General features: G+C 33.5%; 1 protein-coding gene across 7 annotated transcripts in view; it reads right to left on the bottom strand.

Annotated features, from left to right (window-relative positions):
- Positions 1 to 19,504, bottom strand: part of JADE3 (jade family PHD finger 3) — a 219,398-nt gene that overhangs the window by 180,588 nt on the left and 19,306 nt on the right. For 2 of the 7 annotated variants that reach the window (XM_007501038.3, XM_056808544.1), the window contains exon 2: positions 14,469 to 14,504. The exons of the other annotated variants lie outside the window; for them this stretch is intronic. The gene's annotated coding sequence lies outside the window, so the exon portion shown is untranslated. The remainder of the gene's footprint in view (positions 1 to 14,468; positions 14,505 to 19,504) is intronic. 7 annotated transcript variants of the gene reach the window in all.

Raw genomic sequence — 19,504 nt, 5'->3', positions numbered from 1 at the left:
ACATCAAACTCACTTATGCAAAATACATGTAACAATAGATAAAATTAAACATAAGTGATCTATTTACATAAAATTTCCATATATGCATATAATACATCTAATATATATGTTATACATGTACACATATATACTTCATTTTTCACAAATGTTATATATGTGTTACATATATCATATACATTCACTATAATACAATCAATATATAATCCTAACTATAATACACACTGTGATTTATGTATATTTACATATGTATTTATAATGTTATGTGATATGTGATATATTATATGTTATTTGTGCTATGTAATATATCTTGTAATGCATTTTTGTAATGTAAGTCGGTATCTTACCTTATTTTATCTATCTTGAATTTTTACCATATCTAACTAAATCCCTATTTTCACAATTCTACTGTCTACCTATATTCTTATACTAAACTAAGTATCTATTTTTTGTTAGTAACTAATTTATAGGTAATTATAACATTGTTAGTACCCTAGCTGTACATTGTTTCATTCATTCAAATAGTGAATCAATGTAACCTAACCATATTTATGTATTTATGTTTATGTGTTTATGTTGTTATTTTTGCTATGTTATGTTGTTCTGGAAGTGTTATGTCAGTGTTACTGTTATGTTAATGTTATGTTACTGTTTCATGTAATATACTTACTCAATCTTCAGACTTTCCTTCTCTTTTCATCTCATCTTGATTAAAGATTCCTTCCTTTCCAACTCTATGACAGTAAATATATTTATGTTTGTTTTTGTGAATATGTTATGTTGTTTTGTGTTATATTACCCAAATTTTTAATCCATTAATTATTTGATCCTCTTCATTACAAATTTCCTCAAAGTCTTTTCAAGTCTTTCACAATGTCCATTAATTTCCTGAATTCTCCTCTTCCTCTGCATTGTCCTCTTCTATCCAAATGTCCTCTTCCACTGGAATGGTCCTCTCCTTACTGATCTTTCTGACTGCAGACTCAAATTAACTGATGATTCTCACTTTCCACAATCTCTTCTTCATTTTATTCCTCAATAATTTGTATTTTCATTATTATTACTATGTGCTAGTTTTATATGTGAACAAAGATACACTAAACCTCTACCTAAAACTTTTACTGAAGATGGAGAAACCAGGACCTACCCAACTCTCTTGTATTGCTAATGTTTTAGCAAAATTTTTGACATATACTGTATCTCCTGGTTTGAAATTATGGAGAAAATAATCCATTGAACCAGCTTGGATCAATACTCCCATATCATGTAATTCTTTGAGTCATTGTTATAAAGCACTTGAGTAAGAAACAAGTGGACAATCTCCTAAGAGAGATGTATAGACTGTCTTACAAGTCTTTGCCTGTAGTAGAGTATGTCCAAAGAGCATTTCATAGGATGATACATGTAAATCTGCTCTTAGTCTTGTATGCAGGTAAAACAAAGCTAGGGGAAGAATATCTGGCCATTTTAGATGAGTTTCAACACAGATTTTCCCCCACCATTGTCTTGAGTTCCCTATTGACCTGAACTTTGTGGGTGATAAGGAACATGCTATTTAGGTATTATTGTTATTCCTAGATTCTCATAGACTCTTTTCAGGATATCTTGGGTGAAAAGAGATACTTTGTCAGAGTCTCTGATAATTGGTACACCAAAACTAGGAATAATTTCCTTAATCAAAACTTTTACCACAAAGCTAGCTGTATTTGTATTTGATGGAAATGCTTCAGGCCACTTAGTTAATCTGTCCACAATGACCAGACAAAACTTGTATCTTCTAGCTTTCGGCATGGTGATGTAACCAATTTGCAGAATCTCAAATAGACAATATGCTAAAGGTCTACCACCTAAAAGCTTTTCTGTATGATTGCCCCGTGATTGAATTTTTGGCAAACAGAACAACTTGTACAGATTTTATTTGCTACAGTACTTATTCCCAGTGCTACCCATTGCCTTTTTACAGAGTCTACTACAGATTGAGTACCAAAATGACCTTTTGTGTGGATGGCTTGATACAAATAGGTATCTAAATCTTTTGGTAACAGTGGTTTTCCAGTGTCTACAACCATATTCCATGTTCTTTCCTTGCTCCAAATTTCTCCTTCCGCTTCTGAATTTCTGAGTGTACATAAGCTTTTTCTAGATCATCAGATTCAATAGTTGAGAAATTCATTACATACACTGGAAGATTCCTGGCTACAAACATTGCAGTTATATCAGCTCTATGATTTCCTTTAGAGACTGACTCTCTACCATAAGTATGACTTCTACACTTAATCACTGCTAGCTGTTTAGGTTTTTGGATAGCATCCAACAACTCAGTTATTATTTTTGCCTGTGCAATTGGTTTTCCCAGTGCAGTAATAAAACCTCGTTGTTTCCCGATCTTCCCTGTAGCATCACATACAGAAAATGCATAATGAGAGTCTGTATAAATATTTTCACTTTTACCCTCAGCTAGAAGACATACTTGCTTCAAAGCAACCAACTCTGCTTCTTGAGCACTAAGTTTACTAGGTAATGAATCATACTACAGTGTCTCAAATTCTGTGACCACTGCAGCACCTGTACATCTAATTCCATTACACAAATATAAAGATCCATCAATGAATAACACCAAGTCTGGATTTTCAATAGGAGTGTCTTTTAAATCCATTCTAGGCATATTCACTAGATCTACTACTTCTACACACTCATGTAAAATGGTTCACTGTTCTTTGGTAAATCAGGAAGTGATTTTTTGTAGTGACGTAATGAATTTAATACACTATATCTCCTCAACTGGATGTTCTCACTCCCTAAAAGAATAATTTCATACTTAGATATTCATTGATCTGAATAAGCTTGAGTATGAAATTTCCTCATTAGCGCTTCTATTTTATGTGAACAAGATAGAGTCAATGGACATCCCAAAACTAAGTCTGCTGACTTCTGGACTAACACAGCTGCAGCTGCTACACCCCTTAGACAAGGAACTATACCAGCAGCTACTGGATCAGGCTGACAACTTTAATGTGCAGTTAGACAATAACTTTGACTTAAAGTCTATGCCAGTACACCAGAAGTACACCTTTAGTTTCATTTACAAATAGTTGAAGTGGTTTTGTATAGTCTGAGATAAACAAAGCAGAAGCAGATAAAATGGCTTCTTTAAGCTTACTTAAGGCTTGCAGATGTTCAGGTTTTGGCAGAGTCAGCCAGGATAGGACTTAGGAATATAGATATAATATAAGCATATAGCAGTTAGAAAGTCAAAGTCAGTTATAGACTGAGAAGATTCTATTTTGCTCTCAGCAGGTGGGACATTCCAAAGGTGGAGACAACAGAACTCTGGGACTCTAACTGAACTGGGAGTGACATTTAAATTTTAAATCCCCTGGCACATGAACTAGGCAGCCATATTTGATTTTTAAAAAATTTTTTTGAAAAATATTTTTTCCTTTCTTTAATTGTGTACAGCTACAAAGGGACCATAGTGGATTACAACAATACTAATTCTATTGTATATGCTGAGTTACTAATGAATGTAAGCATGTACATTGTTTTCACCCTGTTCCCTAAAGTGTGCTACCTGTTGTTAGACTTCAAATGGATAAAACCCTGCATGTTGTTGACTGTGCAAACTGTATTGTCCTATGTTCCCATACAGTGTATTTGTATGTGTATTGTGTACAAGTGTAGGGTTGTGTTATTTATTATTGGTAATGGATTTAAGACTGCAATGGTATGGGTAACAAAGGATTCAGAACTAAAACAAGTGGTAATGTTGACGAAGGAACAACTGGACCAAATGGAAATATACATAAAAGACAAAAGGTTTATAAATAATGAATATGGGTTTGAGGTAAAAAAAAAAAGATGTACATTTAAAAATTTGAATAGACTGAAGAAGGAAGAGGCAGAAGGGAGGGTTACTTTATTCCCTCTTAAAGATCTCCCAGTGGTTTTTAGGGATGAGATCTTTCAAGTAAAATTGTGTAAGAGATTTTCACCTGAAGACTTGATTCCATAAAAAAGAGAACTCCTGCCTTTGTAGACAAGCCAAATAAGGTAATCAAAGAAATGAAGAGAGCCTGTAATATGGATCTGTTTGATCCATATTATAATGACTTTGCCCTACTAACAAAAGAACTTTTGACAAAAAGGGAAAGAAACAAGTTCATAGATGAAACTAGGCAGGATCCCTTATTAACACCCTAAATATAGTCAGGTTGTTGAAGGGTGATCAAAACAAAGAGGCTTGTTCCTTATGAAGGTTTACCCAGTGTTCTTCTATATTTGAATCAAGGGAAAATGGATTGATATTAAATGAAAGTGAGTGTCATGGTAATAAGGTTAATGAAGATATAGATAACGTGACTGAATCAAAGGATAATGTAATATATATATATATATATATATATATATATATATATATATATATATATAGGCCTTGCTCCAGACTTAACCCAGTCCTACATAGTGTTTAGATCTGATGCTTGAGCTCCCTGATAACAAGCATTCTGACATGTATTTCCATTATTTCTCCTTGAGTAGTTATTCTAGCTATTATTATTATTGTTGTTGTTCCAAATATTATTGTTGCTATTCCAATTATTATTATTATAATTATTCCATCTAATAAATCCTCCATTTCTGTTCAATTGTCTGGAAAACTGACCTCTGTATCTGCATTCCCTGACAAAATGACCAATCCTATTGCATAAAAAGCACCTTTGGGGACCTGACCTTCTGTTCCTAGGCTTGTAATAGTTGTTATTAGGTTTCATGGATCTTAATGCTGCCACTACCTTAACTTCTTTAATTTCACTGTCTCTTGCTTTGCCCTCTGCTTCCTTCAGTTTTCTTTTTAGATCTTCTATAACTGTATCCCTTTCCTCATATTTGTCCTCATAAGTATGTTGCCTTCCTTCTACTATCCTCTAGTTCCATTTCCTTCCAATCTGGATAATTATTTTTAAATAATAGTTTTATTTTAGGGATAGCATTTTTCACAAAGATTCTTTTTATATGTGCAATTGTTCCCTCTTCCAGAACATCCATGTTCAAGTATGTTTCAGTAGCTCCAATAACGTGGTCAAGGAATGTAAATAGGTGTTTCATTAGCCAACCATGCATTCGGCCTTTTAGTGTGTCTACTCATAACCTCTAGTATTGCTTGTCTGGCTTCTTTCATCATGTCATATTGTGCCTTGTTATTCATATCTGTGTCATAATAATCTTGTAGCCATGGTGTTAATAAGGGATCCTGCCTAGTTTCAGAGAATTCTGAGGCTTGAGGGCAGCCAATCAATTCTTTGCAACTTCTTTGTACTTTGTAACTTCCCTCGCTACAGTATACAAAATAACAAAAATGAATATGTGCTCAAAGCCCATTCCAACAAAATAGATTTATGCATTTTCACAGCTAATAGGTAAAAAAAAGAATGATTAAACTTTTCATGAAATAATTTTACGGTATAATTTTTTATACAAGAAAGCAATCTCTTCCCTAGTGGCAAAGCATGACTGAGAATTAAGATGCCTTGAAGACAATTTAATTATCTTTAAATTAAGAGTTTTTGTTTTGTTTTATTTTTTTAAAGTTATCCAATATACCACTATTAGGCTTATTTCCTAAGGTGATCAAGGGAAAAGAAAAAGAAATATGTTCTAAAATCCTCATAGGAGCTCTTTTTGTGGTGGCACAGAACTGGAAACTGAAGGGATTATCATCAATAAGGAAATAGCTGAACAAATTGTGGAAATGATTGTAATGGAATACTATAGTACCATAAGAAATAACAAACAAGATGATCATTAAAAAAAAAAAAGGAAAGACTTGTATGAAGGGAGGCAAAGTGAAGTGAACAAAAGCAGGAGAAAGTTGTACATAGTAATAACAATAATATATGAGGCATTTACTGTGTGACCCTAGACAAGTCATTCAATATTTTAAGCAACTCTCTAAAACTATCAGCCATATAGAAGATATTAATTTGCATTGTTAGTGGAAATTTCCTTACTGGAGTCTTTCCTATACCAATAGAATCACAAGTCCATTCTCTAAAACCTATAATGGCTAAAATACAAGTGCAGCCTATGTCAAAAAGTTGTTTATTCCATACAGCTTAGTAATCATGAGTTTTTGGTATGGCAAACTATTTTAAATGCTATTCTTGAGTTTTTATAGTTTTGATATCAAATCTGCATAATTGTGGGAAGCATTTCTATCTATGACAATGGATCAGTTAGTTCCCATACAATTTATTGAACTCTCCACTATAGTTTGGAATTCACAATTACTTATAATATGAGGATGTCATGTATTTATGAAACATCACAAACTTTTGATGTTTAATTGTAGCAAACAAGTCAAGTCTTAGTAGGTACTCAGTAAGTGCTTTTTTTTGTATCCTACAGTAATATGCTACCTAGTTTCTACCATTTCCTTGCATTGTCTGCACTAACAATCAGTTCCTAAAGAATAAACCATTTGTACTTTCTGGTGATTATCTAATCTTGAATTGCTATTATAAAAACCCACCGTCTCTGTAAACAAATTCACATGACTCTTCATTTGTTCTCGATTCTTTGTAGCATATAGTTTTCTGAGTTTTAGTGGATTAGTAGTGACCATGTTGAGGTTTTCTTTATTCTTGGTTATTAGCTATTTCATAGTCTCCTTTTGGTTATAAACTACTTTCACTTACATCTGACAAATATAATAGCAAGTGCCTAGTGTCAGTATTTACCACTGCTTAATGATGTGATAAGATAAACAGAATTGTTCTAAAAGTATTTCTCTAAATTTTTAACCTATTTATATGTTGTACAAACATCCATTAATCCTCTTCCTATTTAACTTAATTCCTATGATGAATGAATTATATGTATGTATGTGTTTAAAAATCCACTAGAATGACTATCAATGAAGTTATTTTCTCATTTCAAAAGAAGATATTGAAACTTTGGTTTATATATTCACAAAAAAACCAAAGACCAAAAATATAATCACTTTGTAACTTTTAATTAAAAAGCTGCAACTGTTAAATACAAAGTCTAAAGATCTGGTGACTAACCAACATATTTAACCAGGGAATCTCTTAGTATATATCCAGTATTTCGAATTGTTTTTTTTCCAGGATACAAAAGAGAGGATGAGGAAGCAGAAGTGCCTGAGAAGGCTAGCAAGAAGAACTTTGGACTAGGAGCCAGGTTAATCAAGCCCTAAGCCTGGTTCTTCACTTACCTAATTGGGTCACTATAGAAAATTTACCTAACTTGTCTGGTTATTATTTATAAAAATGAAGTGAGGTAGTACTTCAAGAAAAAGAAAAGGAATTCTAGGACCATGAGTCAGGAGATACACTTTGGCAAAAATTTTTCCCTACACTTAAGTTTAACTCTCATTGCACTTTTAAATTTGGGTTCACTTTTCCTGGGGACTCATGTAAGGGGAAATGTCTCCTGGTGGAACAAAATATTTTCTAACTACTGCTGTTAATATATATTCACAATAAATATCCTTTTCTAGAAGTTAAGGTAGTTCTACTTAATGATCGATATAAGCGAAGGACTAGATTGGGGCTTAGGAACAATAAATTTTGAAAATGAAACTTCTCAGAGTTTCCCCTAAAATCCAGAGGAGTATCCTCTTCACTGAGAACCAAACCTGCCAGTACAGTGTAAATTAGGTAGATGACTCTAAAAGGGATGCTATACCTAACTTCCCTAATCCCACCCAAACAACTGACTTTCTACATCTTGCTTCAGAAAATAGTTCTCAACTCAATAATGCTCTTTCTAAAAAGGATTTATCAATCAATCGTCTTATGATTCCACTCACCCTTCCCGACTTTAAAGACCAGAATCAATTGCCTGAATACTACTCCCCAGGTCTATGTAGCATTCCCCTAATAAAATTTAAGTACCTTGAAGGCAGGAACCATTTTGCTCATAACATTTTCATTCCTGTTGGCATGTAACAAATGATTTTTTAATTCACTGTAGTTCTTAATACGTGCCTGCATTAATGATATGAATTAACACACAGTGCAAATCAAGTACAGGTATTCCACATTGTGGGATAGGGAAAGAGGTGGAGTATAGTGCCTCTGTGGTATGAAAAGTCTGCATAAAATATTTTTGGCCCTCCCTTCCTACCAGAGAAGAAGTCTGACTTTATTCTTTTTTTTCTTTTATGGGCTATTTACAGTATCTTATTGTAAAATTTAGGTTAAGTATTTGGTCATAGGCTATGTGGGTCAATATTGAGTAAAAATTCTGAATGAAAAACATAATATGAAACATAAATATGAAAAAAATTTTAAATGAAACAAATTTGAGGAGAATAATCTTTAACATACTGCATGTATAATAAAAGACATTTTAAAAAATAACTTCTGAAATTCCCCACTTGTATTCACCATTAGCCTGTAAAACTACAGTTCTTTTACTACAAATTTAATTTTAAGGAAAAAAATATAGCTTTTCGTTTGTTATTAAACAGTAAAATATATACTGCATAGGAAATATTATACATAATAGTACATATGTTTTAAGCAAATTTATGAGTTACCAAACTTTTAAAGATATCTCTACATTTGTATACATAAAGATATATACATTTATATACATAAAGATATCTCCCTTTGTGTGTCATCTGCTGGTTTTCATGTTCTTTTTGCAAACTTTAATTTTTTACTTATTTTCACTTAAAAAAGAAATTGTGCATATTTATGGTATTAAAAGATAAAATATGTTGATATTACACAAAATCATATGTATATAGTTATACATTCCTGAGTTTCTAAACTTTTTCTGTGTTGTTTGCAGTTTCTTCAAAACTCTTTAAAAAATTCATTTAATTTCTTATGCCAACCCATTTTATATCAAAACCATAATGGTGACAGTCACAGTGTGGAAGGGATATCTTTATATACTAGAGTGTCAGATGATTTGGAGCTTTTATCCCCTACATAAGATGACCTTATGACTTTGATTTCAAATAAGCATCCTCTTTCTTCTCATATTCATCCAATACTTGTACCTATTGACTCCCTCTCTGCTATGTGCAAACATACCAACATCTCCTCTAGCTTCAAAAAGCCTTCATTTGGTAGTTAAATGACATAAAATAAAATAAATACTAATGATAACCACTTGAAAAAGTACAAAATAACTAATAATCAGGGGGAAGAAGCAAATTAAATGACCTCACATTCATCAACTGCTCAGGCTAGCAAGATGAGAAGGGAAAATTCCTTATTGTGAGGCAGGGGCTCTGGAAGATAGTTATACTAATTCAATTGTTAATTGATTTAATATTTCTGAGAAAAAAAATTGCAAAAAAATTATCCATATACTTTAATCCAAAGATCTTACTTCTAAGACTCTATAATGAAGCATGGTACAACAGAAAGAAGATTGGATTTGTAGTCAAAGTACCTGAATTGTATCTATGGTGAAGGGAAGAATTTAAGACCAAACAAGAGACAGAAAACATTACAAAATGTAAAATGAATAACTTTTATTAGATTAAATTGAAAAGGGTTTGTACAAGCAAAACCAATGCAACCAAGATTAGAAGGGAAGAAACAAACTGGGGAAAAACTTTTTTTATAACAAATAAAGGTCTAATTTTTCAAATATATAAAGAACTAAGTCAAATTTATAAGAAACCAGATCATTCCCCAATTGATAAGTGATCAAAGGACATGAATAGGCAGTTTTCAGATGAATAAAGCAAAGCTATCAATAATCATATGAAAAAAATGTCCTAAATCCCTCTTGATTAGAGAAATGCAAATTAAAACAGCTCTGAGGTACCACCTTATACCTAGAAGATTGGCCAATATGACAATAAAGGAAAATAATAAGTATTGGAGGGGATGTGGCAAAAATGGAACACTAACACATTGTTGGTGGAGTTGTGAAATGATCCAACCATTCTGGAAGGCAATTTGGAACTATGCCCAAAGGGTTTTAAAAGAATGCATACCTTTTGATCCAATAATACTACTAGGGATATATCCCCAAGAGGTTTTTTAAAATGGGAAAGCCTCTTTGTACAAAAATATTTATAGCTGTGCTTTTTGTGGTGGCAAAGAATTGGAAACTAACAAATTGTGGTATATGATGGTGATGGAATACTATTGTGCTATAAGGAACAATGAACAGGTGAACAGGATGATTTCAGAAAGAGACGGAAAGACCTACATGAACTGATACAGAGTGAGAAAAAAAAACAGAACTAGGAGAACATTATATATATATATGTATATATATATATATATATATATAGAGAGAGAGAGAGAGAGAGAGAGAGAGAGAGAGAGAGAGAGAGAGAGAGAGAGAACTGAAATATTGTGGGATGATCAAATGTCAGTATAACACACCAAGACAATTCTGAGGGACTTATGAAAAAGAATGCTATCCACTTCTAGAGAAAGAAATACATAGGAGAGGGGAAAAATCATGTAACTTTGGAAAACTTAAGTGTAAGTTTGTTTTTGGAATAAAATAAGGATAAAAAAATTTTTAAATTACAAGTTAAAATCCTACCTATCTCTTCTTATTCCCTCCCTTCTAGCCTGCTGTCAACCTCTTGCAGCCCAAATTTTCAGGAAGACCCCACTCATGCTTCATTTCACCCCTTCCCTACTATCGCTCATCTTTCTGAAAAATCTCAGCAACCACTTGCTGGAGAATATATACATGTTTTGATGACATAACCTCCAGTTCTGAAACCATGATCAAATCCCAACTCTGCCACTGTTCCTGAAAAAGATATCCCAAAATAAGAGCCCACAGACCATCCCTAGTGCTTAGCATGGTACTTGCCACAAAATAAGCATTTCATTTATCCATTACCTCTGTAACTTCAAACAAATTGCTTTACCTTTCTGAGCCTATTTCCTCATCTATAAAATGAGGAGGTAAGATCAAATGGCCTCTAAAGGTCTCTTCCAGTTCTATATCTGTCATCTGATAGCTGTATTCCAAAGTTTACTGATGGAAATAAAATGTTCAAACTGTTCATAGTAGCATTATTTATGTGTTTTTTTAAACTGGAAGCAAAATGTGTGGAACTACTGAAGTATAGCTAAACAATTTATGCTCTATGAGAGCAATGAAATATTACCTGACATAAGGAATGACAAAAATGGATTCAGAAATCAGGGAAGACATAAAAAGTGAAATGCAGACTAAGAAAAGATTAACCAAAAGAATAATGTATACAATGACTACAAAAAATGTAAATAAGGATATCATGGAAAAGTAATAAAAATCTAGTCAACAATAAGACCATATAGTAAAAATTGCAGGATATATCTTTCCTTTCTGTTTAATCATCTACAAATGATTTTTTTTTCCCCTCAGAGAATGTGGTTTCTAAAGGTTTTCATCTGGATGTTTCTTGGCAATTATTCATTATCTGAATTCCCCCTTATTGCTAACTTCCCTATTTTTGTATCTTCATATCTTCACTCAACCAGTTTCCAACATAGAATCGTGTGAAACTAAAAGGCTGATGTCCTTCACCATATTCATCCATATGCTGCTAAGTACAGTTAAACTAACCTCCATAACATTTCTCATATCCATCTACCTTCTTTCATTTTACATGGCCAGGTCTTCACTGCCACTCATCTGGATTACTACAACAGCCTAGCCACAAGTCTTTCTCCACAACAATCCACCCTTGTCATAGCTATAAAGGTAACCTAGCATAGGTCTGACCAAGTCACAAATGACCCTCTACCCCTGTTCAAAAAGTTCTAGGGTATCCTCATTGCCTCTGGGATAAAATCCAAATTCCACTGGTATTTAAAGCCTTTGAATATATTTAAACCTAGGCTTATAATACATTCCTTTGTATTCCAATCAAAATTGGACTGCTTGCTAGTCATTGTACAGGATTTTGTATTTTCCAGATCCATGATTTTGCACAGACTATTCCTCACACCATGTTCTTACCTGAGAATTTCTAATTTTCTTCAAAGCTCAGCTCAAATGGCACCTGTTATGAGTGCTTTTTTTATTGTTTTGAGTTGTCCTTCAGAGAATCATGAGCACAAAGATTTAGAACTGGAAGGGATGTTCGAGTCCAACAAATTCAACTCTCTCATAATATAAAGGAGGAAAATAAAGCCAAGAAGTTAAGAGTTAGAATTTGAAACCAATCCTTGTGGTTATTTGTAGCTGTTCATGTTCTCTCATCCCCTAATCAATTAAATGTCAAGTTCTTTCAATGTTACTTCATAGCAACCCTAATAGTGATTTTCTCTTTACTTAACATTGCTAAAAAGAGATAAAAACACAGATGTAGGCATATAAGAACAGACTTCATCTTTCTTCAAATGAGCTTTTTAGCTTGACTTCTATAAAAGAACTTTCCCTATCCCCATAAATACTAGTACCTTCCCAGCACATAGCATAATATCTAGCACACAGAAAGTACTTTACAAATGCTTGTTGAATTGACATCTCTGAAATTATCTGTAGATATCTTGTACAGATATGGTTGCTTACATGCCATTAACTCCTTGAAAGAAGAGATTTTTTTTACCCTTCTTTACAGCCACTTTGATTAGCTTAGTATCTGGCACTTAATAAATTTTTAATAGATTTGTATGAATTTGATGGCAAATATTCTCTCTAAATTCAGGTCTTCACCACCTCTCATGTCCTTAGCATTATGATGGCCATTTTAAAAAGTTTCTAGTTGGTGATTTTTAAAGATTTATTGCTACTTTTTAAAAACATTTCATCCATCTTCTCTATACTATAAGCCTTCTTTTTATATTTAAAAAGAAAGAGAAGGGGGAAGTATTTAGAACAAAGTATAATGATAGGGGGCAGATGGGTAGCTCAATGGATTGAGAACCAGGCCTAAAGATTGGAGGTCCTAGGTTCAAATCTGGCCTCAGCTACTTCCTAGCTGTATGACCCTTGGCAAGTCACTTGACCCCCCATTGCCTAACCCTTACCACTCTTCTGCCTTGGAGCCAATACACAGTATTGACTCCAAGATGGAAGGTAAGGATTTAAAAAAAATAAAAAAAGAACAAAGTATGATGGTTACGTATATCTGGGTCCTTTAGGTAACCTTCTTGTCTCCACTCTCTTCCCCCTCTCCAGCTTATTCTCTATAGAGCTGTCAAAACGATCTTCCTTAGTCTCAGATATTAGTTCAAAATCCTGAAGTGGCTCCTGACCACCTCTGGATAAGATAACAACTCAGCCTAGAATTTAAACCCTTCCATAATCTAGATTCTACCTAATTGCCATTTTTTCTTATTATGGTCTTTCATATATTTTATTTGTGCAAAAGTGGACCAAAAGCTATTTCCCAAATTTGACACCCCATCTCCTTCTATGAATTCTCACTAGCTGTACCTATGCCTTTAACAGACTTCCAACTCAATTCTATTCTTAGAATCCTCATCTTCCTTAAAAGTCAGGTCAGGTGCTATATCTTCCATGAGGCCTTCCCTGATCTCCCTCCCTCCCAAGTGGTTAAAGCTCATCTCCCTTTGGTAAGGAAATATCCAACATTAAACACTTCTAGACATATCACAACTAAATTGCTTTTTAAGTAAGGAAAAAATACTTTGAGCTGCCAGAGGAATAACAGAAATAGCATAACAAGAAATATGAAAGAATACAGGGGACTCAAAATCTCAAGAAGACAAAGGACCACTGAAGTAACTGAAACACAGCACATACAAACTTAAACAAGTAGGAGCCAGAATAATCCCAAAGCAAAGCTCCTATCTTTGATAAAGGAAAGAACTCTGCATGTCTATTAGATTTCTGTTTATAGTAATAGTTAAATTGGAATTAATAATAGAAATACTAATAAGAAAGTATATATTCCCTTTCAATAGAATGATATAATAAAAGACAAATCTAATCATTGTAAAGCTACATATAATGAGGTAAGAATTTCAATAAAAATAGAAATAAGTAACATATTTGTTCTAACCATAGACAAGAAAAACATTTTTATAAATCAAACAAATGGAAATAAAAAGTAAATCCGGGAACTTGATAATATACAAATAAAAGATTTCACGTAACAAAAAGCCAACTCTATAAATTTAAATTTAATAGAGAGAAACATTAAAGAAAATACATGTAATAAAGGTCTGATGTATAGAACCTGTGAGGTAGTGATACATATCTATGAATTGATACCCATTCCCCAGTGGTCAATAGATATGAGCACAAAAGTTTTGAAGGAGAAAACGCAAACCATTAACAGATGCATGATAAAATGCTTAAATGTCCTAATGATCAGAAAAATGCTAATCAAGACAACCTTTGAGATACCACCTTATTCCTATTAGAATGGCAAAAATAGCCTATGAAGATCAAATGTGTAATGTTGGAAGGGTTCTTGACAAAAAGGCACTGCTGATGAAATTGTTGTCTGGCATAAACATTTTAGAGAACAATATGGCAATATTTTAAAAGTAACATACCTTTTGACCCCAGCAATTCCATCACTAGGTCCTTACCTTTAAAATATCATAAAAAGAAAATTTTTTATCAATATAAAATATTTATTTGCCAAACAAGCATTACAAAGAAATTTTTTAAATAAGCTATAGGCTACAAAATGGTTGCACAAGTTATGTTATATTAATGTACCAAAATATTATGGTGCTGTATACATTAAATGAATAAATGTGACAGCAAGGAATTATGTCACTACAGAATGCAAAAAGGGAGCAACAGAAAGGCAATGGTAGATATATCATCTACAATTTAATTGCTAATAATCAAAATGCTTTAAGATTTGTAATGTGCTTAATGCGCATTATCTCATTTGATAAAGTCGGTAATTTTTCCCCCCAAGAGTAAAAATAGCAGAACCTCAGATGAATGTGGAAAAGCGCATTGAACAAGATATATTTCTTGCTTGATATCTGTTAATTTTTTCAGTTTTATGTAAGATTGCATTCTTTATTTTTTATACTTATTTGGTTATATTTGTACTTATAGTTTATATTTATAACAAAAAATTTTCTAAAAAAATAAAACATAAAAATATCACATACACTCCAAGTGTCATTGTTACTACTATATACAGAAGAGATAGCAGGGCATAGTATCCTTAAGTCAAGATGAGTTGGTTTCAGGTCCATTAATAAACTGGTTCTACAGTTCTGGGCCTTCAATGTTTTAGGCACCATTATAAGACTAATATCTATAGAATAGTTGTATGCACTAATAGAGGGAGTTTTCTAATTTCCTTGCCTCAGGTCTCTCTTGACTCCAGTCTATTCTAACCATATCACCTCCAACCCCCTCTCCACCAAACCTCAGAATCATTCAGTAAATTCCAGTGCCTCTCTGTTAACACCAGGATAAAATATAAAATCTTCTGTTTGGCTTTCAAAGCTCTTCATAACCTGTTCTTTTCCTACCTTCCTAGTTGTCCTATACCTTACTCTTCTCCACATAAGTTTACCATCCAGTGGCATTGATCTCCTTGCTGTTCCTCAACTGCCCAGTGTTGTTCCACTGCCCAATTCCCAACAGCATATCCACTATCTGTCCCCCATTCCTGAAAGGCTCTCTCTTCTCATTGCTGCCCCCCAACTTTCCTGGCTTCCTCCAATGTCTCAGCTAAAGTCCTACCTTCTGAAAGAACTCTTTCCCAGCCCTTCTTAATCTTAGTCTCTTTCCTCTGAGAAAATTCCTTTCTACTATATATGTATACACACATACATGTAATCAGATATCTTGGTTGTACATAGTTGTCTTCATGTTGTCTCCACCCTTACCTATGAGCTCCTTGAGTACAGTGACTGTCTGTTCTTTGGGAGGAGAGAGGGGTTTTCTTTCTTTTCCTAGCACTTTGTACAGTGTTTGGTGCGTAGAAAACAATGAATAAATGATAGTTGACTAAATATCAGATGAAATCACATGTCTGAACAACAACAACAAATATGCATATATACAATATTCAATAAGCATTTTATTTACATCTTATTTAATATATCCTTTGACATGGATTTTTATATATAAGAACATTTATAATAATAGGTATAAGGAGACATTTAAAATAAAAATATTAATCCTTGTTTTAAGATTGTTATAAAATTATATGATAGATTTATACAATAAAGAGGCTATAATAAAAAGGGAATTTCACCTGTCTAGACAAGAAAGTAAGCATATAACCAGAGTCTTCTGGGAAAATACAAATCTCACTTAGAAGAGAGATCAGACACACAAAAGTGCTTAAAGTTAGGCCTTTGCTAACTCAACGTGATGATAGTGATAAAATGGCCCAGTCTAAAGTTAATCAAAACAAGATGGTATAAAACAGATCTAAGATCAGCCTTTATGAATCTAGATTTTCTGATGAATTTTTATACCCAATTTCTTTAGGTGCTGTTTGCAGTCACCAGGTCATAATACAAGGAAAATTATACCCAACCAGGTCAGCAAAGACAAAGCTTTTTCATTTATTCTGACAACACGTTGCTTCTATACTATAGCAAAATTGTAAAAGAAAATTATTGGGGGGTTTTTTAGTCATGTTTCAGAAGAACTATGCTCCTCATTTAAATGTAACCTAAGGAAAAAAACAATGAAATACAAAGTAATCAGAGGAAGTTTACAAGTTATTTTCTATCATATTAATCATTCTTCACTTTAGGAAAATAATCCTAGCATTGTGCTGCTCACTTTCTCCATAATTTATAGTCTAAGAGAGCTATCTAAATCATTCAGGGGCTAGATGATTTGCTGAGGGTCACATGGCCAATATGCAATAGGTAACACTTGAACCCAGTTCTTCTTGGCTTCAAGTTCATCTGCTACAACTGCTGCCTCTTTTGAAGAGCTGGTGGATAGCATAAATAATCAAACAAACAAGTGCCATATGAGCAGCTTAGTGTCCAGAAGCAACATCAATAAATGTTGACTGTATCAGCCTCTGACTTAAGGACTAAAAGGGGGCACCTGAAAAACCAAAGTGTGGCTCCCAAAAGTCAGTCTTAACCTGCTAAGGCTACCTTCATGTGAATTCAGCTAATGAAAAGCCATGCTATCTAAAAGCAGTTTGTGAGGAGGTAGATCTAGGCTCTTAGAACAAAGAAAGGCAATTTCCATTCCTGCATGCATTACTGTGCAGCTGTGGAAACATATACCAAATGAAGAAAGCCCTCAATGTTGGATAAGTACCATAATATGTATACTGTTTCTAACTTGCCTTCAGATGTCACCTGGAAATGAAACCTTTCTGGAATACCTTCCCTCCTTATCTGTCTCCTGCTCTCCTAAGCTTCCATTAAGTCTTAGCTAAAATCCCACTTTCCTTAAGAAGCTTTTCTAAATCCCCATTAATGTTAGTGCCTTCCCTCTGTTTATTATCTCTCAATTTATTTTGTATATATGTTATTTGTACAGAGTTGTCTGCATGTTGCCTCCTCCAATTGACAATGAGCTCCTTGAGAACAGACTGGTTTTTTGTTGGTTTTTTTTTTTTGTATGTTTATTTGCTTGTTTTGCTTTTCTTTGTATCTCCAGGACTTAGCATATACACAGTGCCTGGTACACAGTAGGTGCCCATTCTTAAACGCTTAGACAAAATTGTTTTATGTACAAATGGCTACAAATCATCATTATAATTACTTTTTAAAAACTGTAGGTGATTATGTTAGTTCAGTACTGTAGCCAAAAATTAGAAAAAGGCAAATCGCTAGTGATCAATGTTTAAAAATAGACTCAGAGAAATGTGCTTGTTTGCTTAATGAAGAGTCAAGAATTTTAATTTCTGCTGTAGCCATACAGTAGCAGCTTTACTCAAGCAGCTATTATCTCCACATAAAAAGTGAAGGGTGGGGGAAGGTAGTCTACCATTTCTAAACTCAAGTTGCTCAGACATAGACTAAATGAGAATGATCTAATTTATTTCTGTAGTACTCTTGGGTCAAGCAGAACCATTTGTTTCCTTAGCACATAATGTTTAAATCTTAGAAAGGAATTGGGGGATGGAATTAAAGGAAGGTATAAAGAAAAAAATTGAGGAAGATAAGTGGAAAGGAAAAGGTAGAAATCTGACTCTCAAAAAGGAAAATGAAGAATCTAACCCCAACCCAGATGTGTTTTATCAACTAAACTGACTAAATAGTTGCAAGATTTTTTTGTTTCTAAGGGAAAACACAGGGACAGCTCTGATATAAACATCTTTGCATAGATGTAAAGAATAAATCACTTTTGAGTCCTCCTAAAAATACTAGTCAGTTTTAGAATTGTGAGTTTCTTCGTTTTTTAATAAATATGTGCCTACTCATGTGGTAGTATTTATTGCCTTTAATCAAGCCTTGCTTTTTAGCTGATGAAACAGGATGTCATATGTGTGTGTGTGTGTGTGTATACATAAGAATATGTCAGAGTTTACTGAAGTAATAAGAGAATGCCAAATAAAGGTATAAAGCATTCAAAATTCATGGCTTTAAAAAAGGGACAATCTAGCCTTGAATAATTGCTATGTAACCCTGATGAAGTCTCTTAAACCTATTTCCCTATCTTTTACTACTTTTCTGCCTTGGAATTGATAGTATCAATTCTGAGACAGAACAAGGATTTTTTAAAAAAATAAATAAAATTAAAGGGCGCAGTGATTAGATAGAGAAAAAGGTTTAAAGGCTACTGCTTAAGTAACAAAAAGTGAACTGATATGAAAGCATTCATCCAGTGTAATAGAAAAAGTCCCAGGTTCCAACTCTATCACAAATAAATTCATTTCAACAGCCCATTTACAGATCTTCACAACTATGCCTGAAGGGCTTTAAAAGACTGCCTGCCTTTTGATCCAGACATACCACTGTGGGGTTTGTACCCCAAAGAGATAAGAAGAAAAAAACCTGTACAAAAATATTCATAGCTGTGCTCTTTGTGGTGGCAGAAAATTAGAAAATGAGGGGGTGTCCATCGATTAGGGAATGCCTGAACAAATTGTGGTATCTGTTGGTGATGGAATACTATTGTGCTCAAAGGAATAATGAACTGGAGGAATTCCATGTGAACTGGAATGACCTCCACGAATTGATGCAAAGTGAAAGGAGCAGAACCAAGAGAACACAGAAAAAGATACATTGTGGCACAATAGAATATAATGGACTTCTCTACTAACAGCCATGCAATGATCCAGGACATTTCTAAGGGACCTATGAGAAAGAATGCTATTCACGTTCAGAGAAAGAACTGTAGGAGTAGAAACAGAATAAAAATCAACTGCTTGCTCACATGGTTAGATGGGGATATGATTGGGGATGTAGATGCTAAATGATCACCCTAGTGCAAATATTAATAATATGGAAATAGGTCTTGATCAAGGGCACATGTAAAACCCAGTGGAATTGTGCATTGGATACAGGAGGAGGGTGGGAGGAGGGGAGAGAAAGAGCATGAATCATGTAACCATGAAAAAATTTTCTTAAATAAAAATTTTTTTTTAATTTTAATAAAAAAATAAAGATCTTCACAACCTATCCTTAAC

Source organism: Monodelphis domestica, chromosome 8 (genome assembly GCF_027887165.1).
Source record: "Monodelphis domestica isolate mMonDom1 chromosome 8, mMonDom1.pri, whole genome shotgun sequence".
NCBI classification, from domain to species: domain Eukaryota; kingdom Metazoa; phylum Chordata; class Mammalia; order Didelphimorphia; family Didelphidae; genus Monodelphis; species Monodelphis domestica.
This window is presented reverse-complemented; position numbering and strand designations above follow the sequence as displayed.